The sequence below is a fragment of the Ixodes scapularis genome, unplaced genomic scaffold (genome assembly GCF_016920785.2).
Source record: "Ixodes scapularis isolate PalLabHiFi unplaced genomic scaffold, ASM1692078v2 PGA_scaffold3__209_contigs__length_174095766, whole genome shotgun sequence".
Classification (NCBI taxonomy): Eukaryota; Metazoa; Arthropoda; class Arachnida; order Ixodida; family Ixodidae; genus Ixodes; species Ixodes scapularis.
The window spans coordinates 10,746,995-10,773,751 of NW_024609868.1; the positions used below are offsets into that span (position 1 = coordinate 10,746,995).

At 49.5% G+C, this 26,757-nt stretch overlaps 1 protein-coding gene across 4 annotated transcripts in view; it reads left to right on the forward strand.

The window, feature by feature from the left end:
- The window catches only part of LOC8033762 (protein FAM13A), a 143,788-nt gene that overhangs the window by 28,138 nt on the left and 88,893 nt on the right, over positions 1-26,757 (forward strand). For all 4 annotated transcript variants that reach the window (XM_042292296.1, XM_042292298.1, XM_042292295.1 and 1 more), the window contains exon 2: positions 14,588-14,609. The gene's annotated coding sequence lies outside the window, so the exon portion shown is untranslated. The remainder of the gene's footprint in view (positions 1-14,587; positions 14,610-26,757) is intronic.

A 26,757-nucleotide genomic window follows, 5' to 3' on the forward strand; every position in this document is an offset into this window, starting at 1 on the left:
ATATGTGCAGCTTGGCTGCGAATGTATCCTCCAGCTTTTGCCCCTCGTTGGCACTGCTCGGCCGACACGAGTGTCGACCTTCAGCCCGCGTCGGTGTTCTGGGGAGGGCGTTGTCGCTCGTCCACGTGACCTGCGTGCGGGTCGTGACGGCGGCCCGGAGTTGCGGTAATGAGCGGATCGATTCGTGGAATCGCAGTGACCGCCAGGAAGCGTCGTCGTGACCACCCTTCCTTCCTTGCTCGGTTCCTGGAACCCCCCCGCCGCCGGGTGCGGACGCGGACGGGTCGCCTGCTCGCCTCGGAACGTCCGACTCGAACGGGGGTCGAGTGTGGCCCAGCCAATAGGCGACGAGGCCTGCGCATGAAGTCATCGTTCGTGGCTCCCTGGCCCGCCCCCAGCAACAGACGCGCTCAAGCTCGACGGGAGTTGTCGCAATCGTGGCGATGCGTGGGACTACTTGCGATGACGTTTGGGGGGGGGGGGGGGGGGGGCGGCTAAGGCCTTGTGTTTTATGTGGTATTGGATGGCCGTACTTTTGGAAAAGAAGGGCGCGATCAAGCGAGTTCTTTGACGTAACTGTCCTCCGGGAGAATTTGAGAATGAGGAGCAGCGGCCTCGCTTCTCTCCTCCTCGCTTCGGTTCCTCAGCTTGACGGGACTTAGCGAGGAGGAGAAGAGAGAATGGGAATCGTGTAGCGCCTTGTCTCGTCTGCCGGGTTCAATCGCGCACTCTTTTCAAAAAAAAAAAAAAAAAAAATACGGCGATCCGTTGGATATATTGCCGTATGAGTGATATTTTTTGGTTTTGCAGCTTCCCACCTATCCGCCCTGCCTTGTTTAGTAGCCTCGAAATTTCGGTTCAATATTCCTTTAAGCGTTGAAAGTCGGAAATTTGTCTGTGTCTTGTAGAAATGAAATAAAAAAGGATAGTGTTGCCCGACTTCCAAACAAAAGAGATAATTTACAAATTAGTTTATATACTACGAAATGACTTAGAAATGTGGACACAATATAAAACCAAATAGATGTGTACTTTTAATGCTTTGGTTAGTTTTTTTATCGCTCTAGCAGGCTAAATAAAATACAGTGAGCCCGATTTTTTTTTCTTTTTGTTTTACGCATAAACATATCGCAAATAAATAACAAAAGCTTTCGTCAAAAAGAAAACGGAATAGAAAAGATCAACAATCGTTTCGTTTTATCTGCCAGTTAACGGCAAATGCAGATGCCTATGTCAGTGGTATTGGACAAATATAAACGCTGAGAACCAGTATGGCATTTTGCACATAACTACAAACTACTATGCATTTGCCTACCAAAGGAAAAAAAAAAAAAAAAATCCACAGCAACCGGAACCGGAGGAACGAGAAAGAGCGTTTTCTTCGCCATTCAAGTATTAACTTGCGCCATCTGTCAGCATATTTATCAGCCATAATGAAAAACTGGTTTCTCAGGCGGTGTCAGCTCATTTTTCCTTTAGGTGGTGTCGTCGACCTTCAGGCGAACTTTTGTCGAAGTTAGCGTTAGGACTTGAGAAGAAAAGTCGAACCTGGTCGAACTTCACCCTTCGTTTCGTCCCCACACTTAGTTTCATCCCACGATGGCTCGTTGCGTACGCTACGAGCCATCCAAGTCAATTCAAAGCCACTGTCACGTGACCCTCGGTTTGGGGCGCAACGTCCCCCGGGCTAGTACTGAGCAGATGTTCACGGACCTCCGAGTGTCATCCCTGTGGAGCACCATCCAGTCGCTATATATAGTCGCCACAGTCGATATCGAGACGCCCTATACCCGGGTTGAATGAGGGCCCCCTCTTCCGCGCTAGTTGATTGTCTGTCCCGGACTCGCTCGCTCTCCCCGCGGTCGCGAGGATATTGGATCGCGCCCGGTCTCTATGGCGTTTTCTGCCCGCGCGCAATTAAAGATCGCAGACCGGGCGTCAACCCGACATTGGGCCGCGCTTAATCCCATCTCCGAGGGATATATGTACCCAGAAACTTAGGGAGCAGACGAGAGTGCGCTCTCAGGGACGTTAGAACGCCGCGAACTTTGATTCGAAGGATTATTGTGGATAGATCGGAAGCTATAGCTGCCTATGTCCCCCCCATGCACTGCACTCGCTGAACGGCTTCGAATGCGAGAGCCTAACTCCGGAGTTCCGCCTTCGAACGGGTTTGTCGAGTGCAATGGAGACAAAGGTACCTATAGCTTTCGGTGTACCCACTAATCCTTCCAATCAGAGGTCGGCGCTCAGACGCCCCCTCTCGTCTCCTCGGCGCATATCGACCGCCGAGGGTCGGCATGCGGTCGTCGTCGTGGCGCGGTGACCGCGCGGTGGCTTGACGGAGCGGTCCTTGGTACACTATACACGCGTACAAAATACACCATGTTGGCCGGTGACGTGATGCTCTGCGGGCCTCGAGCATTTTGGAAGAATCTTTGCCTCGGACATAAGGTGTGCTTCGAACATTATTTTAAAGACGGTTTTACAAGGAGGAAACATGCCTCCACGACTCTTTTGTATGATGTATTGGCAGTATGACGACAGCGTCTTTAAAGGATACTGAACCAAAGAATTTAGTGCCCATAATAAGTGGCGCACGTTCTTTCCACCAGCCAGCAGCCGCCGGTGTGCGCGAGCACACGCAACGAAAATGACGTCACAGACCTCCATTCGCGGTTGAGATGACAGTGAAATGCATGGGCTTCGGACTAAAGGAGAATAAAGACAGGCTTTTCATCTCTACAAGTGAAAGCTACGTGCTTGTTAGACCAATTTATCGCTTACTTTTTACACCAGGCACCACTGTGTAAATGAAAAACTTGTCTTTATTCTCCTTTGGTCCGAAGCCCATACATTTCACTGCCATCTCAACCACGAATGGAGGTCTGTGACGTCATTTTTGTTGCGTGTGCTCGCGCACACTGCTGGCTCGTGGAAAGAACGTGCGCCACTTATTATGGACACTAAATTCCTTGGTTCAGTATCCCTTTAACACAGACCAACCATCGCCGTTTATTCATTTTTTTTTTTGGGGGGGGGGGGGGGGGGGTGTTTCGAAGAACCTGAGTGGTAAAACATGACGCTCGTCAATGCCCTTTGGAAGTAAAATTGCAGGAGGCGGTGGACACACAGAGTTGACTGTCGTCGTCGTCGCCGCGGAAACCCGAGAGGCCTTTTTTTGCTTATCTGGGCGTTCGAGTGTAAGATGACGAGACCGAGATTGGTATATGGCGTTGGCTTTTGGTATGCGCGCCTTTTCTTTTTCCCTGGAGAAATTGGATAGGTCGGGGTAAATGTCCTCGTGACGCGCCGTGTGCTGCACGCGTGATTTGGATGGGTAATTTGTGCAGTTTTGCATGGGACGCGCCGTGTCTTATTTCCAAGGCGCTCTCAGCAAACTTACTACTTTTTTATTTTTGTGCATCAAACTTTTTTTTGAGACCTTGTGGATTTTTTTTTTTTTTTTAACTTGCGTATTTTGTAACAAGTTGTGGACATAAGGAACGACGAGCGAGGGTGGCTTCCTGTGTCAGCGCTGATTGGGTCGGCGTTCCCGGCATATGCGTCGTCTCTGGCGCTCGTTTCATCGTCATAATTTTTTCTTTCTTTTTTTGCACGGGGCCAAAATTGCTTATACATCATTCACAAGGAGGCAGTGTGCTCGCTGCACCCGTGACGGAAAAAAAAAAAAAAAAAAAAATTACCGGCGGGACACGCGGTATGGATGTTGGACGCATGTTTTCTTCACATATATGTACATGCTTCGGAACATGGCTTCAGGCAATGTTTGAACGACCAAGGTCACGGGAGCGTCAAACGAGGAGGAAAGAACGCCTGGAGAGACACCGTCCGCAGGCTGTGTTTTGTACGACGTATCATCAGCAGTCTGACCTCGGCTTGAAGGGATCACGGAATGCGCTTATGAGGGGCACCGGGTGGTCAAATATGGTGCTTTCACACTAATCTGTACGAGTAAAGCGCACGCTCAAACATACAAACGCAAACAAAAGCGCCGTATTGCGTTAACGCGAGCTGCGTTGCGTGGCGTGTGTACGTTCGTCTGAGGAAACAGTCCTGGGCAGTCGATTGAGCGACGTGATTCTGATACTTCGAGACACTCGTCGCGTACACCGCGGCGGCGTACGTGAGCGAAGTAAGACCGTGGGCAGCGCTCCGGGCGATGACATACGAATGCATTGTCGTGTTTACTGCCGCCATCACACACACGTCGCTCGTAGTGGGTGAGTCACGCTTGTCAACCCCTTCGCGCGAGAGAATGAAGGTTCGACGTTTCAAATGCATGTGTGGACGGTTAGCTATAGGAGTGCGTACGAATCGCTACCGGTGGCATTTCCCGTTTGCTACGGAGCTTTAGAATAGGCGCAGTAACGACCTCTTCGTTGCGGATAGCTTAGTGGAGGGCGGAAAGCGGTTTACGAAAACTCCTTAGCTTATCCAAAAGCCTTGCGTACGTAAGGCTTTTGGTACGCGGAGCCCAAACCAAGTCTTGGATTAGCGCGTGGGACGGTGTTATTTTCTGCGTGCGTAAGGGGTATTCACACGAGGGAGAAATCCCGGGGATTTCTCCCCGGCACGCGCATCCCACGACGAAAACGACAGGCTTTGCGATGTGCAAAAGCCTCGCGTTTTCATCTCGTGATGCGCGCGTGCCGGGGAGAAATCCCCGGGATTTCTCCCTCGTGTGAATACCCCTTAATGCTTTTAGGTAAACTTTACTATACTCCGCGACAACTTTTCTTGGCAATGCAGTGGAAGGTACAGTACGCAGGCTCTCCTCCTCCCCCATTTCCGGGGATTGCAATTTGTATTTTTATATTGTTTATCTAAGCACAAGTGTCCAAAAACGCGCTACCTTGCCCCGAAAAACTGCTATTTTGCTGCGTAATTAAAAAAAAAATATCGAGTTATTTGCCGATTTGCAGCCACGTGTGGCGGTTACGGGAACTACGGTGACAGCGTCTCTGGGGGATACGCGAAGTCAACAAAACATGTCCCCCTTCTCTGCTTTACCCGTCGTCGGCCCCGTGGCGAACCGTCTTTTGTGTCGATCGCTTGCCGCCACCTTCGACGATGCTAATCCTTGAAAAGTCGACAGTCGCGGAGGGAGAATACGGTTTTCTGTTCTTTGTTTCTTCGGTGACTGGTTAATTCCCGCAGTTAATTGGGTGGCCAAAGTCCGAAAATCGTTGCACTGCCCCTTTAGACATCGCTAGTTGTTTTTTTTCAGTATTCAAGGATTGTTATTAAAACTACCAATGTGATGGAAAGTGCTTAGCTGGGGCACAAACCTAATCACGAAGTGCGCCAAAACAAGAAAAACAAATATTGTAACTTGGTGTATGTTTATAAAGCCTGAACTTAGTCTGCCTCATCGTGCGACTTGTCTCTCTGTCTGTAGATATCGGAAAAATCTAGGCCTGTGAATCTTTTTTCTCCTACTTTATTAATTTATTTATTTATTTAATTTTTTTTCTAGGGAGTTTTTTTTTTTGTTGGAATGATCCGACACCCGATCGGCTCGTTTCAAGAGTCAGGGCAAATCTCGGAAAGAGTCGATTGAAGCGACTCGCTGATGTCATCGCTCAGGGTTGCTAACGTGGAATCTCGGCGCCGTCAGCACGTGCCCGACCGCTCATTGGCTGTGGTGGAGGCGCTTGGGGGGGAGTCAGGGCCCTGGGCTCGGGTTTTCGATCGGGCACCGAGTTCGTCCTTCATTCAGTGCGGGGCTGCAGGAATTCGCCCTCTGTTTTTTCTCGCGAGTGCCGCTTGTTTGCAATCTTTCTCGCTCTTCCTCTCTCTCTCTCTCTCTCTATCCGCAGGCTGTTGTTATCGCACACGCAACAACACCCCATTGCAATGGCGCATCCGGTTATAGTGCCATCGTGGTACAGCTATTCTGAAAAAACTAACTCAGCTCACCTTAATAGATATGTATATTGTTTTTTGCAGTTATTTTTTGGGGTTATAATATTGCAAAGGTGTACTAAGCGAAATCGGTGGACCACGGGTTGCTACTGCAACTGCGCGGTCGGCTCACCGGCCAGAGGGGTGCAAAGTGTGACAATAAGAAAGGGGCACTCCGGATCGTGCCGGTAATTGCTTTGGGAAAACGTGCCGTCGGCCCGCGGGGATGGCGCTGTTGTTGTCCGGCTGCACTTTTTCTCACTCACGGACTGACTCCCCCCCCCCCTCTTCCTTTCTTTCGTCGCGTTTTTTTTTTTTTTTTCTTGGTTTTCTGTACGTTTTTGTGGATGTTGGTTCTGAACTGAGTTTCTTGTTTCGTTATCGAGTTGTCTGTGTGCCGCCAGGTCGGCGTGTTTGTTGAGCTTGACCACTCCAACGGTCAATCAACCCTTCCCGCTGACGCGGTCATGCCTCTAAAGTGTTACGGGAAATGCTGTTACTTTTCTCCTTCTTCGGACACCGAACACATTCGTTGCATTTTGTGGGAACGACGATTCTTGCAATGGGTAGTAGCTTGTTTTTTTGTGTACCGGGTGCTTTGATATAGTCCCGTGTTCGCCAACGTGCCTATAGAACTGCACATTCGAATGATATCACGTTCAGCAATCATTCTGACGTGGTAACGCTGAACGTAACGTACGTCTTACATAAACCACATAGGCTTTCTTCCCATTTTTGTTTCTACATATATTCGCGACTCCAGCGACCTATAGGGGGCGCCACCACCAAACAAACATGGCGGCTGAGTCCAGGTCGCGTCGGCTCGGCCGGGCCGCCTGAACAGGTGGCGCGTTGAATTTAACCGATTTTCTTTTGTTTAACGCCCAATTTTATAGGTGTTTGAACTGAGACGGTTAAGTGTAGCCGCTCCAGATAAACTTGCAAAGCCTAGTTTTGTTTTGCCGGTGTTTTTTGTTCTTTTCATGTCAAACTTTTGTTTCGGAGATTTCGTTCAATACCGGAACTATGGGCTCCGGAGAGGCGGTAATATACTAATCAGTTTTGATCATCTAAGGAAAGCGGCAATGACTACAGAATTGTTCCACAGAAAGTAACTTTTCAGCTAACTCGCATGCCTCGACCATGCGACTTATATGTCCGCGAAATCGAGCTTTTGTGTGTATCCGCGTTTAAGAAACAGTTCCCGGCAGCACGGAGACAAACTGAAGAGAGTCTTCATCGAATATTCACGCAGAACCTCTCTGCATTGAACTTTGCTTCGAATCCTGAACGGAAAAAATTAGTATTTTTTTGTGGCCGGTCAACCTGACCAATGTAGACGTATATTGCTGCTGCAGGGCTTCGACGTCCTCGTAATATAAATATTGGAGGCGCGATAGGTCAAAATGCCGTGACAGCATCTTACGTTGCGAGACTTGTCCCCCACCTTTTGAGAACAGATAATATCTCTCATTCATCATTTGCAGCGAGCAGGTTTTCCTGAATCAAGTAATTGCGAAATCAGCCAAACTCCTTCAGTATGGTCCAGAGGCTTTTTCGGCGAAAAGCAGCCAAGATGAATAGCCAACGCACCCACCAGCGTGGGTGGCTCAATCTTGAAGCTAACCGAACACAACCAAAGTCAAGAAAAGCAGCTATCGAACCTTCCCATTCACTTGACTGCAACATTGATGTTTCCTCCAGTGAAATGCCTCGTCTGTCGTCCTCAGTCCACTGTTCTACGTCCTTATAAAGAAACCGCTTATCAGTTACCAAGTGGTCGTCACTTTGAATGTGATTCGAGACAGGCAAGAAATCAAAACGTTTTTCCGTGATTCCTCCCCATCCAAGGCATCGAAAGCACGCGACCGTGTGTTGTGGAGTAAACGGGCTTTCAAACACGTGATGGAAGGAAACAATCTACTGAGGCCTCACCACACTAATGATCACTCAGGCAAAGCTAAGAAATATTCGGACCTTCGTCAAATTACATTAATTGTTCGCCATCACGCCGACTACACGTCTCCGCGAAAGCCACCAGAGACGCGGAGGGGCGCGGAGCGACCTGGACCGGCTGGTTCCTGGTTTTCCCGCTTGGTGGCGTCCGTTTTGCTGGAGCCGCGAATAGTGGGACCGATATGGCATTCAGCTCGAATGTCTCTTGCTAACGCATCTTCGATTTGTTTTATGTTAGCGTAGCCTTTTTTAAACGTCGTCGTCAGCGTGTTTGCTATGCATAAGTTGGCCAGTTATTGGGCTACTGCGTGCACTGTATAGTCTGTAACAGCTTAGGAAAGGTGGGGCGTGGCGTGTCCTTCGCATCTCATTATCGCCCAGCAACCAATGGCGTTGCTGCGCTAACCGCGACAAGAACGCCAACGAAGGATACAATAAGCCTCGCCCCACACGTTTCTTACGGTCATTGACTGCGGCAGGTGTCTCGGGAGGGCGCGTAAGCGGCGCTACCGTCTCGACCCACTGACCTGTCCCGACGAGGCCTTACGCAGAAACAACCGCAATGTCTGGATCAAGGAGGTCGGTGACGCTTCTTGGCTTACTCGGGGGTCGCCATCCCTTTCCTGCCAGACGTTGACAGGATCTCGGCGGTACATTAGCGGACTAGACTCCCCGTTACGGCGTTCCGGTTTGTCTCTTGTTTTCGCGGGCGTATAGGTAAGTCGCTCTTTCCTGGGAAGCCGTCGAGGAGCCACTCGGAGCGGGGTTGTCGCTCGATCGACCGCGACACCGATATGCTGAATAGTCGTCACCCGGCCCCGCGCGACGCAAACAGAGAGGATCCGACCGAAATTGCAGCTGCCGTGTCTTTGTGTCCGGGCTCTTGATGGAGAAAACGCTGACCGGGCGATGGGACGCTGGTGCGCTACCCTTTCGTTGTGGTATATATATTTTTATTTTTTTTAGCCGTTTTGCCAAGTTTTTTTTTTCCCCCTCTGTTTCTGTTCTCGCAATTTGCAACTCAAACCATCGTACAGCTAATTCTCCTTCTTTCGTTTCACATTTCGGCCGCCAGGCCGCTCCAGTTTTCACTGCATATTTAGAGAGGCGCGGTAAAGGCCGGTCCAAACCAAACTAGGAAACGGGTCCCTGAGAAATCCGGGGGGAGAGGAGTGACGTCAATATTCACGTGAACATGACGTTTTGCGGGTCCCACTTTGCGGCTCGAAAGTTGAAGATATTTAACGTTTTCCGGCACCGGAGAGAGCCTCTCGGGGGACGTCAATTGCTTTTCGGGAACCCAACAGAAGGACCAAGGCAGGCTTAAAGGTGCACTAAAGACGTTTCTGAGATCGTCTCTTCTTGGTGATAACTCGTTCTATGGGAACTTGGCATCCCAGGAACCGAAACATTATGCTCGTGCGACGTCCATTTCCCTACTAAAAATGCGATCGAAGTTCGTGCCACGCTCCTTTGGAGTGGATCTTGGTGGCTATTTATTCCCTTTGCATCGGGTGAACAAAGCGAACAGGGTCTATGCTCTGTTCCAGCCAAAGTAACTAAGAGCAATTGCATCACCACTTCTCGCTCTGACGCCACCGGTCCTCGGGTGTTCTCTCGGTGCATTCCGTAATGCTCGCGGTTCTTCGCGTTGCATCAGCCGAAGACTTCCGCCTCCGTCCCAAAGCCAAAAGCCTCTGGGGTTGCCAATAGTGATATCACTAGGGATGTCGCGAACCTGCCGAGCTTCGTGTTCATTTGGGTTCGACCTTTTCGATTTCCGAAAGTGAGGTTCGACAAAAGTTTGACTTCTACACGTATTAAAAAAAAAAAAATGTTTGTTTTTATATTACGTAAATATTGATTTTGATTTTTTATAATATAAAATAAAATAATATACACTTTATAATATTTGTTAAAATATTTGCGTAGAAGTCGGGCAACATCGTTCATAAGACGAACTTTCTCGAACTTTGCTAAAGGGTTTGAATTTTCGCCGAACCATTCGGATTCGACCCTCGGGTTCGGTGAAAGTTCGCGACTCGTCTCACTAAAACCGTGCATTACAGCCAAAGCTAAAGGGGTGTCCTGTTTGGACACCCCTTTAGACGGAGTACGGATAGGATGGTGTCTGAAAGTGGACGCCGAGGAGGCCTGCGGAGCATTCGCCGAAGACCGCAACCTGAGGAATTCGGGACATTTCTTCATTAAAGCTCGGACGTCACGACGATGTTGGCTCAGGAGGATGACCAGAGAAGCGGCGGCGGTGACGACGTCAGCGTTCGTTCAGTGCCGCGCTCTCGCAGCCTCCTTCGACGACTTTCACCACTTAGAAGAACAATGTCTGCCTGTGTGTCGGCTGGCAGCTCTGCGTTCGCGGGGTCGCTTCTATTTTCGGCCGATCTTGGCGTCTGGAGATTTCGTAGAAGTGGTATAGTCTGGTGCCGGGCCAAAAGCGTTCCGGGAGCTGGAGATTTGTATCGCCCGCTCGCCGTGCCTCGGGTGGATGGACCCTCGCGGGGGTCCGATTCGCCCATCTGGAATGCGAACCGCTTGGGGCATTTGTGTTCCGTGGGTTCCCGCGCTTTTATGAGAGGTATTCACTGGGAGCCATATTTGAGGGCGCTGTTTACAGCGCATGCTCAGAACGAACTCACAGGAATAGGCTGCTAAGACCGGCAATCTTGCTGGCGTAGAATGCACGTTGCAAAAGAACCGTGGAATCATTACATCAACACGGGATCAGTAGTCGCGCACACAGCTATGGCCGCCAGTTGAACGCTCCGAAGATCTTGCGCTTGAGTTCGAGCTCTTTACACTGCACGGCAATAGCTTTCGTAAACGGTATTCGCGACTCCAGCGACCTATAGGGGGCGCCCCCACCAAACAAACATGGCGGCTGAGTCCAGGTCGCGGCGGCTCGGCCGGGCCGCCTGAACAGGTGGCGCGTTCAATTTAACAGATTTTCTTTTGTTTAATGCGCAATTTTATAGGTATTTGAACTGAGACGGTTAAGTGTAGCCGATGCAGATAAACTTGCAAAGCATAGTTTTTTTTTGCCGGTGTTTTTTTGTTCTTTTCGTGTCAAACTTTCGTTTCGGAGATTTCGTACAAAACCGAAACTATGGGCTCCGGAGAGACGGTAATATACTAATCAGTTTTGATCATCTAAGGAAAGCGGCGATGACTATAGAATTGTTCCACAGAGAGTAACTTTTCAGCTAACTCGCATACCTCGACCATGCGACTTATCTGCCCGCGAAATCGAGCTTTTGTGCGTATCCGCGTTTACGAAACAGCTCCAGTCGTCTGCTCGGCCAACAACACAGGCTGCAGGAAAATTACGAAAATTATGCAACCGCTTCTTCAGCCAAGGACCACGCTAACCCGCCGGCGCCCCACTAAGCAGCTGATACTCGTATTTCAATTCAGGTTTTAGTAGCAATCGAGAAATCATTTTGACGAGCGGGTTATGTATTATATTACGTATTATGGGAGGGAGGGGGGGGGGGGGGTTCCACTAAAGCGATATTAATATATCCTTCGGGTTGAAATATGAGCTTAGTTGACTAGCTATTAGGTGAGCTGCTGAATAAAAGTATATTTGACAGACGGAGACACACTACTTAAATTTAGCCAAATGGTTCTATAGCCGGCAGCACGGGGACAAACTGGAGAGAGTCTTTATTGAAGATCCGCGCAGAACCTCTCTGCATTGAACGGAGAAAATTAGTATTTTTTTGTGGCCGGTCCACCTGACCAATGTAGACGTATATTGCTGCTGGCTTCGACGTCCTTGTAATATAAATATTGGAGGCGCGATAGGTCAAAATGCCGTGACAGCATCTAACGTTGCGAGACTTGTCTCCCACCTTTTGAAAACAGATAATTTCCCTCACTCATCATTTGCAATGAGCAAGTTTTCTTAAATCAAGTAATTGCGAAATAAGCCCAACTCCTTCAGTGTGGTCCAGAGGCTTTTTCGGCGAAAAGCAGCCAAGATGAATAGCCAACGCACCGACCAGCGTGGGTGGCTCAAACTTGAAGCTAACCGAACACAACCAAACTCAAGAAAAGCAGCTATCGAACCTTCCCATTCACTTGATTGCAACATTGATGTTCCCTCCAGTATCAGTTACCAAGCAGTCGCCACTTTGAATGTGATTCGAGACAGACAAGAGATCAAATTTCAGTGATTCCTCCCCATCCAAGAAATCGAAAGCACGCGACCGTGGGCTGTGGGGTAAACGGGCTTTGAAACACGTAATAGAAGAAAACAATCTACTCAGGCTTCACCACACTAATGATCACTCAGGCAAACTTAAGAAATATTCGGACGTTCGTCAAATTACATCGCTTGCCACCGCGCCGACAACACGTCTCCGCGAAAGCCACCAGAGACGCGGAGGGGCGCGGAGCGACCTGGACCGGCTGGTTCCCGGTTTTCCCGCTTGGCGGCGTCCATTTGCTGGAGTCGCGAATATGCGCTGTATCTGTTACTGAAATAACAACTAAATGGACGACATCGGTTCCCATTTAGTTCAACTGTCGCTTTACGGCCGCGTGTGGTTAATAATCATAATAATAATAATGATGATGATCTGCTTTGCGGAAGTACCAGTTATCCTGAGAGGCGTGAATGTCCAAATATAAATTTGAATTCAGTGTGACTATGAATAGCGACAAATTTAACCCTTAGTTGGTACTGGTAACGAGTTCCGTGATAAAAAAGGGTCGGCCTAATGTTGGGAAACATGTGAGAACATCGTGGCGTCTTTCCGCGCTGCTCGATCGCATGTGTTTACGACGCGCCAAGCCGAGTGAGCGTCCTCTCTGACAGACATCTTACGGGGGGGTCGCGGGGCTTCTGCGAGAAAGGCGTTCCGCGTGGCTGCCTGCCGCTTCTTCTTCGATCGCCCGTCTGCGCCTCGGGGAGACGACTCGCTTTTATTTATAGCTCATCTGGATGGCGGGAGAGTGCAGTTAGTGGGTCGAGGCTAGACTCCGCCTCACCGTAACTTGGCGAAAGCTACGGTCCCGGTTAGCCAATGACAGCGCGTCGGAGGGACGCACGTGACTATACTCTAGTTGCGCGCAGTGCCGTCAAAAGCCGCGTGCGGCAGGGAGACGAAGGCCTCGATCAGGTGGTGGAAGATAGGGCTGGTCCAAGGAGCATCTTCCGCCGTACTGTCAGCTTAGTGTTGAACAGAGCGCACGCCTCTCCGGGCTCTGTCCTCCTCCCCTCATTTTTGGGTGCCGACTTGTTTTGCCTGGCGCGCCGCGTTTGAGTTCCAAGCCCAGTTCGAAACTTGGGGCAGGTTGGAAGGCTCTCCTCCCAGCGGCGGTCGTCCTAAATAACATCCGTGGCGGCTCCTGGCTTTCGTGAGCGAAAACCGCGCCGACCCACTGTCGAGTTTGACGGGCGCACGCGTGCGCTTCGTGTTTTTAGGGACTTGGCCCCGCGGAGTAAACAAGGTTGTTTTTCTGCGTCTGCAGAACGGATCGCGAGAGCTTCCGTGTTGAGTTTGAGAGACTCTCCCGAAGAAATAGACGTTTGGCAAAAATCGGTCAGTTCGTGTAGCGCAGTGTACTTTCCGCGTGTTCGGAAAAGGGCGGGGAGAGTGTCCTATATATTTTTTTTTTCTTTGATACCACCTGGTTTTGTCAGGGTTGGTGGTATATCTTATTTAGTCACACGTTTGCCGCACAAAAAAGGAGCGACGAAAACTTGGACAGCTCGTCGACTCTCCTCCCTGGGATACTTTATAGTGCACAGGTGTGCACGTTCGTAACGCACGCGGGTGTCACGAATGACGCGTGTATCCGCGCTACTGGGCTTGCACCCCAGCTTCCAGATGCTTCTCTGCGCGCTGATGATACTGATACACTCGGCGTAGCTGCGTGCCGCCGTTGCGCGCAAGGCCGTTGTCGAACAAGTCGATCGCGTGCAGCGGGCGACCTCTGATCTGCGCGGGGTTAACGAATGCACGGCTCCGTCCTCAACGAACTTTTCCACGCCGAGGTTTCGGAAAGTGATTCCCGGCTGCACGGAAAGTTCCCGCGCGCAGGCGCAGTAGCGCCTATCTGTTTGCCTGCACTGGATCGTCACTGACAACGCGGTATACGGAGAGAGAAAGAAGCAAAATGAGATGCGGTGGGAAACAATCGAAGAGGGCAGTGAAGCGGAACCGAACAGTTAGGATTACACTTCCTGCGTACAGCTTCTCTTATTTGTCCGTCGTGCATGCGGTGTCCGCACGGTGCTGTGTCCCCGAGCCCGATAGGCTCCACTTAGTGGCCATGGACGGTGGTGAGTATGATTATACGCGAGAAGCGATCGGATTGTGAACTGGGTGTCGCGTGTCCGCTTTCCTCTCGTCGGGCAACCGCGCGTACGCCTGTCATTTCCTTCGCTTTGAGGCTTCGTGACGCATATGACGCGCGGAAGAGTGTCGCGATTCGTCAGTCTTGATCTGTGTCGGGTGTCATTGAGCATGAGTCGAACCGCGGTAGCCTCGCCGAGCGATATATGGGATCTTGTCTTTTAGTGTAAACCGCGAAGCTAATTCCAACCGACTGCCGCCAGTGTGAGCTAGATTCTTGGAAACTCGAGCCGAGTCTCGCGGATCAAACGAGAGATGAGCATCGGGTGTAAACTTGGGACGTGGAAAATGAAACGTTTCTTTTTTTCTTCTCCTTCCAGGTCTGCTGTTTCTGCGACTGTGGTAAGCCATCCCGTTTTTCTTTCTTAAGGCCCGTTCACACTCTTGCGACTGTTTGCGACCTCTTAAACCTGGGTTCCTTAAAACTTCTTAAACCAGAGAACACACTGGCGCCATCTATTGGGAAGCAGTGTAAACTCGGCGGTCCGGCATATTTTTTTTTTATTTCTCGCGCAATATCCTTTCTTTTTTGGCTCGAAAAACTTTTGTCAATGTTATAAACGAGCCTTTCTATGGGTATTACGCACATTTGACCTCGGAAATCCCGCAAAACCTTCGCTTTTGTGAAATGCAGTTCTAGGGTCACCGCATTGATGGCGCCACAATGTCAGTGTGTTCCCTCATTCTAGAAACATTTAAGAAGTTGTAAGAGATCTCGTCTCTCTCAGTCGTACTCGGTCGCAAAAGTGTGAACGGGCCTTTACTCTGTCCAAACGCCACGGGTCATCCTGCTGGCTGCTTGTTAGCTCGCGGGTGTCACGTCAGCATTTGCTCGGTAGTCAAACCGAGGCTACGTGCCTACTCGTTGACATCATCATAGCACAGTCAACTAATAAAGGAGAAAAAATTCAACCTTTTCTTTTTTTTTTTCTTTTTTATCGAAACGTTTAGCTGGTCGAGTTGGTTATACATAATAATTGCGGAAGCGCCAAGGACAAGGGAGAAACGTATGTGCTTGTTCTGTACGTCTTGTCCTTGTTCTTGGCGTTTCAATGCTTATTAATTCGTGTTTTTTTTTTTTTTTTAACATCTTTGCTTAGGAGACACAGGGTTGAGCCGCGCGCTATCGGGCGTTTGTAACGGGGTAGCTGGAAACGAAATATTGTATTTGATGCAAAACACTGGATGATGGCACCTCGGCGTAACATTTTGCACGAAATAAACACCCAAGGAGTACAAATTTCTGACTGAACAGTATCAGGAGGCAAGCGCTGAAGAAAACCTTTAATGCCGTCATTAAGAGGTGTTAATCCTAAGGATCAGTAGGCTAGTTAAGTAAAATTTGCTAGTTAGTGAAAATAAACATATGGTTGCAGTTACAAACTTGCTGAGCGTCATCCATAATTACGTAAGGATCAAGTTAAAGTGAAAACAAGTGTAAGAGAAAACCAAAATCTCCTTTTTTTTTTTAAACGTTTGAAGTCACAAAAACAAATTTTAAACTTGATCATTGAGAAAATTCGAGACAGGGGAACGGATGTATTGGACAAAACACACATATATTCTTCGTTTGTATATTTCGTCCAACTTCTTTTTTTCTCGAGTATCCTGTCTTTGCTACGGGTTCCGTCAAAAAACAACAACAACAACAAAAACTTTTTGTTATTTCGCCAAGCAGCGCGAGGTTTCTTCGCTGAGTATTTCTCGGGTAAACAGGAAACGGTTACTTAGGGAATTCTTTTGCCGCGACTCACGAGAAGTGTAGCTGTTTATATAGCACCGGCAGAATTTCCTCCCACGCTGGAACGCGTCTATCTTTGGACGGACAGGTTCTCGACCGCGTGGCTACACACGGTTCAAGTCTGCCCCCAAGAAAAAGGCCCGCGCCCCGCCTCCTCCCCCCACAAACGTCATCGCTAGTAGCAAGGCCTAGCCAGTGCGTTTTTCAGCGTCTCACTAGGAGCGCGACGTTAGCGCATGGCGACAGCAAGTCTGCCGCGTCTGCTGCCTCGCGACGGCCCTCGTGGAGCTTCAGCGTGTTCCGGGCGGGTCGGGAATTCACGAACGATGACGTCGTGCGGAGGCCTTGTCTTTTCTAGGCGGCGTTGGCTCTGCCGGGGAAGAACCGTTTGCGTTGGAGCCGCGGGGCTCGGCGGCAGCGAGTACGTGCCGCCCACCACGAGTATGTTTATGGCAGAGGTTGCCTGATGCGCCGCCAAGGTTAGACGCGTCCTCTTGGTGTACCTGCGGGCTTATTTTTAAATGCACCCGCGGACGCCGCGCCATCCACGTGCCACGCGTGCACTCTTTTTTTTTTTTTTTGTCCAGGATTAATATAATTTACCCCCCCCCCCCCCTTTTTTTTTTCTTGTGTTTCTGAAGTTGGGAGCTTCTCTGCGGACTGCAGTTCTAGTGGTGTTATGGTGAATTCCACTCGTAGATCTGGAGCGCTTTCCAAAATCCGCGAGGGAGGAAAAATTCCGCTCCGTGGGACCCGCTCCGAATCGACGAGGGGAAGATAAACTTGCATTTTTGGAGCGACCTCCCCCACACCCCTTCCCACCCCTTTACCCTCCGCCGTACAAGATGGCCGCTGCTCGAACTTGAACAGTCCCACCAACGCCTCAGCCGGCTAATCTTTCCGACGACCGGAGTAACACGCGACACACACCGGGCGAAATTATACGTACCGCGGCGCCCATGTCACAAATAACGAAGACGTCCGCGTTCGGCACCGTCACATACTCTTCGGCCGCCTCGAAGCGGCGTGGCACGGACAGCGATTGCCAGCGGTGGAGTTCAGATTTGTAGTACGACTTTAATAAACACAGAGGTAACAAACCATCACTTGCGCGGTCGTTGCCTAACCACTTCTTGCTTTATTTCACGGGAAAACGCCGACGGAATGCAGTGCAAAAAGATAAACAATCACTGGCTGCAGAATGAATAGGCCTAACCTTGCGTCTGCCTCCGGCTTTTCTGTCGTTCCTTTTCTCGTTCTTCCTCTCGCGATCACAGAGTCAGCGCTTACGATTTGCCACCCTCCACATTCCCGGCTTTTTATCCCTGATCTACGCGAAGTAGAAGCGTTCGAGCCGTCACAATCCAGAGTAAACAACCGACGCACCCGAACAGATCCAACTCCACGACCCGACCGGCCCGCCGATCTCTCCAACCTCGCCGCGCATGCGCACCGCCGATTTAGACGGAAATCACGTGAGCCGCTCTGTCAACTTCCGGAGAGATCTGTGAAACCCCGCAGAGCAAGTTCGGCGGAGTTTGGGGCGCTCCGTGGAGCGGGCGCTGCCAGAGATCTACGAGTGGAAGATGACCAACTTGAGCCAGATCTGCGAGCGGAATATGCGCGCTCCAAATGGAGCGCTTTTGGAGCGCTCGAGATCTGCGAGCGGAATTAACCATACAACACCGTGGCTTTTCAAGAACTTGAGACACAGTGCATCTTCGAAATTATTTTGGGTAACTTGCCTTTGGAGTTTCGGTCGCCAGCATTTGTGAACTTTTGATGTGGTCTCGAGTACGTGTATGTCTACACTTTTTCTCACGGTTTTGGGTGACGAACCGAAAGGCGGACCAATGCCTCAAAGAACCGCCACCCCCCCCCCCCCCCCCCCACACACACACACACGCACGCACGCACGCACGCACGCACGCACGCACGCACGCACGCACGCACGCACGCACGCACACGCACGCACGCACGCACGCGCGCACACACACACACACACACACACACACAAACACACACACACACACACACACACACACACACACACACACACACACACACACACACACACACACACACACACACACACACACACACACACACACACACACACACACACAAATACGCTCGGAGCCAAGGAATCATACATTCTAATTGATGAAAATGTACCATTTTCTGCAGCGCGTGTTTTTGTTCCCGACTTTGTACAGCCCAGCGTATTCAATTCGTATTGGAACAGAAAACCGACTGAAACGACGAAAGATCGAAAACCGGCCAAGCATCATTAGCCGACTGTGCTGACAGCGTGTGCTGGGAGACACTTGCGTCTATTCGGAACACATTGGACAGCTGTTGCAACAGGCTCTCGTATCACGAACGGGTCACATTTGACGGAAGCTTCATGACGTATATGGGCCTTGCCGAGCACGTCTCTGACTGCACGCCCTTGAGCTGTCAGACAAAGCAGAGACTACGATGGTGCAAAGGACGGCGATAGGTCAGGACAACGGTGATTAAACGAGTGGGACGCGAGTAAAGGGGGAGTGAGATAGAAAAGGGCCGGGGGGGGGGGGGGGGGGGGGGGGGAGGCGCAAACACTACTTTGCTCACCCCTAAGCTGACAGTGCCGTGGCAGCTTCGCGCTCGCCGGGACCGGTCAACCGTCTGCCTTTTCATCACCTGACCCACTCTCTCCACGCAGGTATGTGCGTGGAAGCGTGAACACGTGGCAAGGGACCAACGTAACGACTGGTCATAGCTTAGGGTGAACGGAGTATACAAATAATTGAAATAAACACGCAGCAGGCACCAGAGCGTTCGGTAGAAAGAGCGAAGAAGCGAAACCGACGTCAGTGGACTAGATTTATCGGTTTGGATCGTGAGCTGGTTACGGACGGCTTGGGGGAAAGTGAGTTGACTCGAGGCAGGGAGGGTTATCCCACGCTGTACCGGCGGCGTTATCGGGGGGTCGCACGAGGGTGTAACCGAGCGGCTCTCCCACCGCGGCTAATAACAGTTTAAAACTTCCCCGTTGTGGAGCGTGTTTCCCCCGTCGATTGCGGCGTTCTAATCCGCCCGGCCTTTCCTCGTGGTCGATGTTCATTAGTTTTCTCGTTGGCGTCTGTCGGAGCCTCGTCCTCCTTCCTTGGCTCGCCCGTCGTGCGTCAGAGAGAGCGGACCGGTCTCCCGCACCTGCAGGGTCGGCCGAGTCGCACTCTCGACGCTCTTCTGATCCAAGGTCTAGGCCAAGGTCGCGCTTGCACGATTTTCGAAGCAGCGCACCGCTTCGTTTTGTACCTTAGCACATTACGGCTTGTAGCCGGCGTTGGATAAGGTTTTACATCGCATCGCCTGAAACAAAAGCACTATTCATGTTTTTATTTCTTTCCAAAAAACAAAAACAAAAAAGTGAAAGTTACATTTGTGCAGTTTGTTCAGGTGCGTTATAGGGCCAGGGGGACATAGTATAGGAGGGGACTAGTCGTAACGATCAGTCGACTAATTGAGTAAAATTTATTAATCAACTTTTTAACTAGTGAAAGTAGACATGCGGTTGCAATTAGAAACCTGCTGAGCGTCATCAAAAACTACTATATCACCCCTTTTTAGGAGGACTTTGAGCGCGTGAGAAGCGTAGTAGTGTACTAAAGTGACCGCTCGTGGAGCAGGTACAAGGCTGGGGCTATATAAGAGACGGGAAAATCGCACGGGCGCGTTATCGCACCGGTAGCCTTGCTTGTGCTGCACGCGAGTGGTCACTTTAGCGCACTACTGCACCTCACGCGCTCGAAGTATTTCTGAAAAATTACTGATTTAGTGGTTTTCGATGACACTCAGCAAGTTTCTAATTGGAACCATTTGTCTATTTTCAGGAATTAAAAAGTTAATGAACATATTTACTTAACCAGCTTAACCATTACGATTATCCCCCTATACATCCCTTTCAAGTGACGTCACGCTAGGGAAGAACAGGGCCCCGTACCATACTGGTGGTTGACTTCACGCCGCGCGGATGCGCTTACCAAGGCTATTAATTAGGATGCCGCTAACTGCCCGACATGCGCTGACATGCACCATATTTTCAACAAAGGTAGCTTGTCGCGTTACATTGAAGATGAAAAAACGTGCCGAGCTTACGATGTTGACGTTTAGCCAGTACGTGCAGGATTTTTCGGCATTGGTGCGATCGCGCTACGAGCAGAAAATTTCGATATGCCGCCGACAAAGTTTTGAAGCAAAAAAAAAAAAAAAAAAGTGTCGTGTCGCCAAAAAAAAAAAGTTGTATGGCGTGTATTAACATTTGACGAGCCGCTCTACGAGTCGGTTGTAGAAAAATTGTTACGATTTTGTGAAATACTTGCAAACAACGCAAGGTTACCGTCATAATTTAAACCATGAGACAAGGACAAATCAAATAACGGAGGGTTTATAATATGATGTTTCCTATCCGGCTCGCCTGCATACGTTTACTCCTTGCAAAGGTTACCGTCTCGCGGACGGCACGAACCGATACGCGCCCCGGCGGCGGCGTCTCGGCGAGCTTGCACACGGGGGCCGCCGCCGACCGATCGCCGTCTGGCCGGGCTCGCTTCCCTGCAATCGCCCGTACTCGGCCGGGAGCCCCGAAGGTGCGCCCGAAGCGTGGAAGCGGCGTTATGTAACGAAAGGCAAAGGCCATCTAGACCACGAACGGTCAACAGCCGATGCAAAGGCGTGCGTGAACGTAAACAACGGTAGAAAAGTGCCGTCGCTCGCCGTTATGAAATGCGTCCTGCACCAACTCGGAATCCGCTGCCGCATCCTCTTCTTACCGCTCGTACTTTCTCTAACTTCACGGCTACTCTGTCTGGGTCCATATCACAAGAGCGAATGACATTTTAGCGAATGGCGACATTTGAGCGAATGGTCGTTTTAGCGAATAACGGGGGCGCGCGTTAACCCATCCGTCGCGCTGCGCTTTACGCCGCTTCGCGGCGACAGTCTGCGGCAACTCATTACAAAAATATGAACTCACTTGGCCCACCCGAAAACGCCGCTTCGCGGCGTCCGACTATTCGCTAAAGTGTCGTTCGATGAAACGTGGGCGTTCGCTAAAACGTCATTCGATCAAGTGAGTGCCTCCCACTCTGTCTGGCGAGGCATGCCGACGGAATGATCGTGCGATCGTCGGGATACGGGGTAATTGCTACAGCCGAGCGCGGCGCAGTTTACCATTGCTCTCGCTGCGAAGGACCGTCGAGTCAACCACCAGCATGGTGGATACCGGTGTTCGACGTCATCATGTGACGTAGGTGCAAGGCATGTGTACTGTGCCCCCCTGGCCGTATAACTTAGCTGCGCAAACCGCTTAAGTGTAGCTTTCACGGCTTTTCCCGACGGATTGATCAACACGATTGAGCCTTCGACGAACGTCTGGGAGGTTGCGATGTTGCCCAGAGAAGGATGGCGGCGCGCTGAGAACGCGATGGCTCCAGCACCAGAGTTAGCGGCCACTGCCGAATCGATTGCTCCGCTCTAGACGGCCTTCTTTTTGTCAGGGAGGTACGCGGGAGACAGAAACAACGCTTGGAATAGAGATTGTGCACGGGCCGCGCGTCATTGAACGTCATATCCGAAGAAGAAAAGGTAAAGAGAGCAATTTGGGATAACTGCACCGAACGTATGTTTCCGCGACTGGAGTCTTCACGCCGTCGTTTCCCACTATTGCCGGGCAACAGCAAGCTGCGCCCTCGCTGTCCACGCCTCATCTCCCGTCTCTGTCTCGGGGTTGTTACTGTTGTTTGTGCCGTGTGGTCATCGTGAGTTCTGCTTGCTCGCCAACTGGGAGCACGTTTCACGGGCGTTTATCGCGGGGAACGACGCCAAAGAACCAAGAGGGCATATTCGAGAACACCGTCGCCCTCTCTCTCTCTCTCTCTCTCTCTGCGTCGGCTGTTCTCGCTGCTCGTTTAGATTCCATCATCGCGGGGGGCTCTCCGGGTCGGGCTGCCAGCCAGACGTCCGGTGTCGCCCTATAAAGTGACTTTAGGCCCGAGTCCGCCACGGTACACTCCGTCCACTCCTCAGCTGACAGTGCGGTGGAAGCTACCTGCTCCTTGAACGGGACGTACTACGTGTTTCTTTCGCCGCTCGAGAGCGTGGGTTGAGGCGGGTGATTGGTCCGGCAAGCGCGTATAGCTCCCACTCCACTGTCAGCTTGTGGGGGAACGAATGGTGCGCAAAAGCACACACTGCGAGTTTCACAACAACGGACGGCGGTTCGCCCGATGTGTGTTTTACGATTCCGAGGCGCGTTTCGTCATTTCGAGCAGATCCACCGAACCCGTTCGTGGGATATCGTTCTTCTTTGTTCGGACGGAGTGGTAAAGCCCTTTTCTCGTTCGAACCTATATACTGCGTGACGTCACCGATGTGTGGGTGCGTGTGGGTGTTTTAAGCGTGGTCTTGGCGCGAGAGTGCGATGAACCGGTGAACGTACCGCACTCGCGTAATCCTCTTGCCTGGGATTGAGACTCCATGGTGGCAGGGCGTCTTATTTTTATAGGATGGACATAACTGGGCTCGGGTCTGCTGACTCAAACATTTGTTCCTTATTTAGAACCGGGACCTTTCGCTCTAAGGTGCTATTTCTCTTCTTTCTTTTCTTTTTTTTTTTTTTGTGTGTGTGTGTGCGCGTTTTTACTCGTGTCTGTATCCAAATGCGATTCCTAGTCCACTCGAAAATCGTTTGCTTCAGTGCTAACTTAGTACACTCCGGGGCTATGCGGTATAGTGGTCGCGCTTGTAGTAATTTGCACTTGTAGTAATTTGTTCGTTACATTACCGAACCACGCCTGCTATCGTTTGATTTGTTGCATATTGCGAATTAGAGAATCACTTGTAGTAATTTGTTCGTTACATTACCGAACCACGCCTGCTATCGTTTAATTTGTTGCATATTGCGAATTAGAAAATTAGACTTAATGCACAACGTAGTTTAAATTTGCTAAATAATTTTGGCCGACCCTTCGACAGCAAGCCTCGAACGCTCACAATATACAATACAATACAAAAACCATCTTTATTTACTTTCTTTGAAAATAATACAATATCAAGCCCACATAAGCCAATAATGGCTTGTGTGTGGGACGCGACAGGAGCTTTACTCAACTTTACTAAAGTCAACATTGTCCCTTTCCTCTTCATAGTGTTTTTGATTGATAACGAATCGAGGAATGGCGAAGAAACATCCACATAACCGCCATTAGCCATGCATGTCGTCACCTTCGGAGTCTTCGTGTGAATGTATCGCATTTCCATCATCGTCATCGTTTAGGGCTTCTTTCTTTTTTTTTTTTTCACGGCTCTTTTTTTTTTTTTTTTTTTTTTTTTTTTTTTTTGCGAATTGGGAATTATACGTTTCAAACAATGCAATCGGGGTCATTCACGAACTCTCAATTGAATATCTCGCGAAAAACTCGTATAACTTGCCTGTAGAAATGAGCGTGTCGGTGACAGGTTTATGACTTCGGGGGAAGCTCCCGCAACCTCTTTCCACTTAAGCAGAGCGAGCGCTGGAGAGGAGGCGACCTCCTCTCCAGTGTTCGCTCAACACCTCCAAGAAGCTAAGGCCTTAGTGCTCTTCTCGTGACGTTGCAAAAGTGGGCCGTCGGGGGCGCGCGTCGAAGCGCCGAAGCGAAGGCAACGCGCGTGGATCGACCGTCGTAACAACGCGGTTTTAATAAGATACTCGTGTCCTAATTGCTTAAATGAAAGCGCCACATAGCAACGGGGCTGGAAACCATTTGATGACTCGGGCAAAATATTACACCGCTAAATTATCGTTATGAAACGGCACGAGATAGGTTTAAGACGTCGACAGAAAACTATATGGTTGTTTTAAGTCGAAAACACGGAGCCACGCGAATATTTCTGTAGGGATACATATTTTATACAGAATTACTTCCACAAAATGGTGAGACACGTACAGTGATTAGACAAAGTGAAACGGATCACAGTGAGAATCTTGTGGACGTAGTCAACGCGGACACGGCTAGACAAGTGTCATAATCATGCGAGCGATGTTAACGCATGCAGTCACTGAACTCTTGCGTTATACTCCGGCCACGTGGAAAAATTAATGCAATTTCCATCGAATAACATTATGGGGTCGACAGATCAGCTCGCGACGCTCGTATTACAATTACTCAGGATCGTGAGCTGATTCAATCCCATGATATCATTTAATGAAAATATATTAACTTTTCCGTGTGGCAGTGTACTAAACGTACTATGTACAGTGAATCAATCCACTTCTCCTTATGGGCTCGAGCTGCTTTAGAATAAAATATATATATTTTTATTTTTTTATTTAATAATACTATTACGTTAATACAGCTAGGATTGTAGTGTAAACGCGGCAAAGGCAATACGATAACATTAGCATAAATAAAAACATAATCACAAACAATGCACTTAAATAGTCGCACGCAAACTTCTTATTCACCTTCCAGCGAAAACGTGAATGTTATCTACGCATTATTTACAAATGTTGACGCAGTTGGACACGGATAACGACGAAGAACGAGATTCCATTGTATCACGAGATTAAAGCAACCGACTGCAGCACTTTACTCGCGTCCTACATGACCAACAAAGCATGTAAATTAGTTGTTTCTCACCTGTCGATCGTGTCCATACGTCCCGCTATATCCGTCACGAAAAAAATTGAGCATGAACTCTAAGAAGTCCCCCCCTCTCTCTCTCTCTCTGTCGAGGGAGAGAGGTCTATCGACAATCGACCAGTGTCATCGTTGACTGTTGCCACATATGTCACTCACACGATCACACCGTAGCAGGACTTGATCCGCGAATCCACGCAAATGCCGTAGTATCAAGAAAACACCAAAGAAGCACACACGAGTGCAGCGGCAGAAGCGTGGGACGAAAGTAACGAAAGGCTTAACGTCGTCGACTCATCTCTTGCTCGCGTGCGCTCCCTGCGGCGGTGACTATATTTTTTTTTTTTTCGGTTTCCTTCTCTTCGTAAATGTCTCGGCGTTCCTTTTCAGACAGCCAGCAGCTCACACACAACGCGAATTTACCAGAATCGGAGCCCGTATGAGGGAAGATAATGTCGTCGCCGGAGCCGGTTAATTCATTCGAAAAGTGTGGAAAGCTGCGGCACTGCACTGCGGTCCCGTTGGTGCGGGATGATCATACATTTAAATTTGGTACTTTCCACCTTGGTAACGCGTTGTGTACTAGGTTTATATATATATATATATACTATACGAGACAGCGCATTTGAAACGTATAATAATGCCGGATAAATGCGCGCGAACAAACCGCGTGACCTGGCTGAGCAGACGGCGCGGCCTGGATATAGAGAACCAGAGTGTGCAGCTTTTCTCGACGTAACCTACCTTTTCCAGTCGTTATGACGTCACGACTCAGCGCGCTACGGCCTTAGCTTCTAGGAGGTGTTGGTTCGCTCCGCTAAAGTGGAAAGGGGCGGGAGGAGCTTCCCCTGAACTCATGACCCGTGAACAGTCTTGTACACATTACTCTAAAAAACTCTTGGTTGAGAAAAATATATATCCAATTAGATTATTCGATTACTTTTCCGATTACGGCAGCTTTTCGAAATGCCAGATTTCCTGCCGGCTTGAACACTGGTCCTTCCTGCTGTCCATTACTGGAATAAAATAATCGAAATATAAGCCACTTCTTAATTTACCAATTTTTTTTTGTAAACCATCTTCCCTTCGGAGACTTGGATCGGGGATTCCTTGGTAGGGAACTTGTAGAAACAATAGATCAATTAGAAAGAGGGAAAAGAACTAATGGTTACGAGTAATTTAATATTTCCAAAAGTAATCAGATTAGTCTCGTGATCGCGTCCTAGCAAAATTACTCCAAAATGTAATCGATTACAAGTAATTCGATTACTTGCAATCGTATAAGGTCTGCCTGGCACCGAATACATACGACATCCGGAAGAAACGCTTCACATCGTCACAAGCGCCCACGACACGTCACTGCAGGAATTGTTGACGTCATTGGGAGCCTATGACGTCACGGCCCCCTGCTTGGAAACGAAACAAAAACCTAATAGGCGCAATGTTTAAACCGTTTACAGTCAGTCGTATTTTTGCTGTCATAATCGTGATTGCGCAAGCACGTGCTGCATGTCAAAAACAAAACAAGCATTTTCTTTATCTTTTTTTTTTTTTTGGAAACTCCCCGCCGTCTCGCAAAAGGTTTCCACAAAAGCAGCGTTTTTTTTTTATTTTTTATTATTATTATTATTTTTTTTTTTTTGCCAACAGTTGCGTTTGTATTCAGCTGGTTTCGATGGCGTCGCTTTACAGCGGCGGCTCGCGCGTCGTCGAAAACATTTGTAACAAATGCGTTAAACAAAAAAAGTTATGTTTGTTTGTTTAGTTCTTGGTTTGTGGTGTCGGGTTTTGTTGGCTGATCTGCACGGACAACGCTTCTAACGGCCGTTTTGAGTTGTGTCCTGCGAGAAAAGAGCTGGCAATTGCTGGCCTATCGTCCCCCCTACCGCTGTCTCGCTCTTTGAACGGTAGGTAGCTGCAGTATTCCTTTGTATACGCTTTCATCGTACATGAAGTTTACCCGCTTCTCCGCTCTACCAATGTTGCACCCGGATCACGTCACCTTATTTACGGTTACAGATAGTGGGAGAGTCTGAGCTTCCTCAGTCGCTACGAAATATACTAATAAGGGGAATCGAACGGA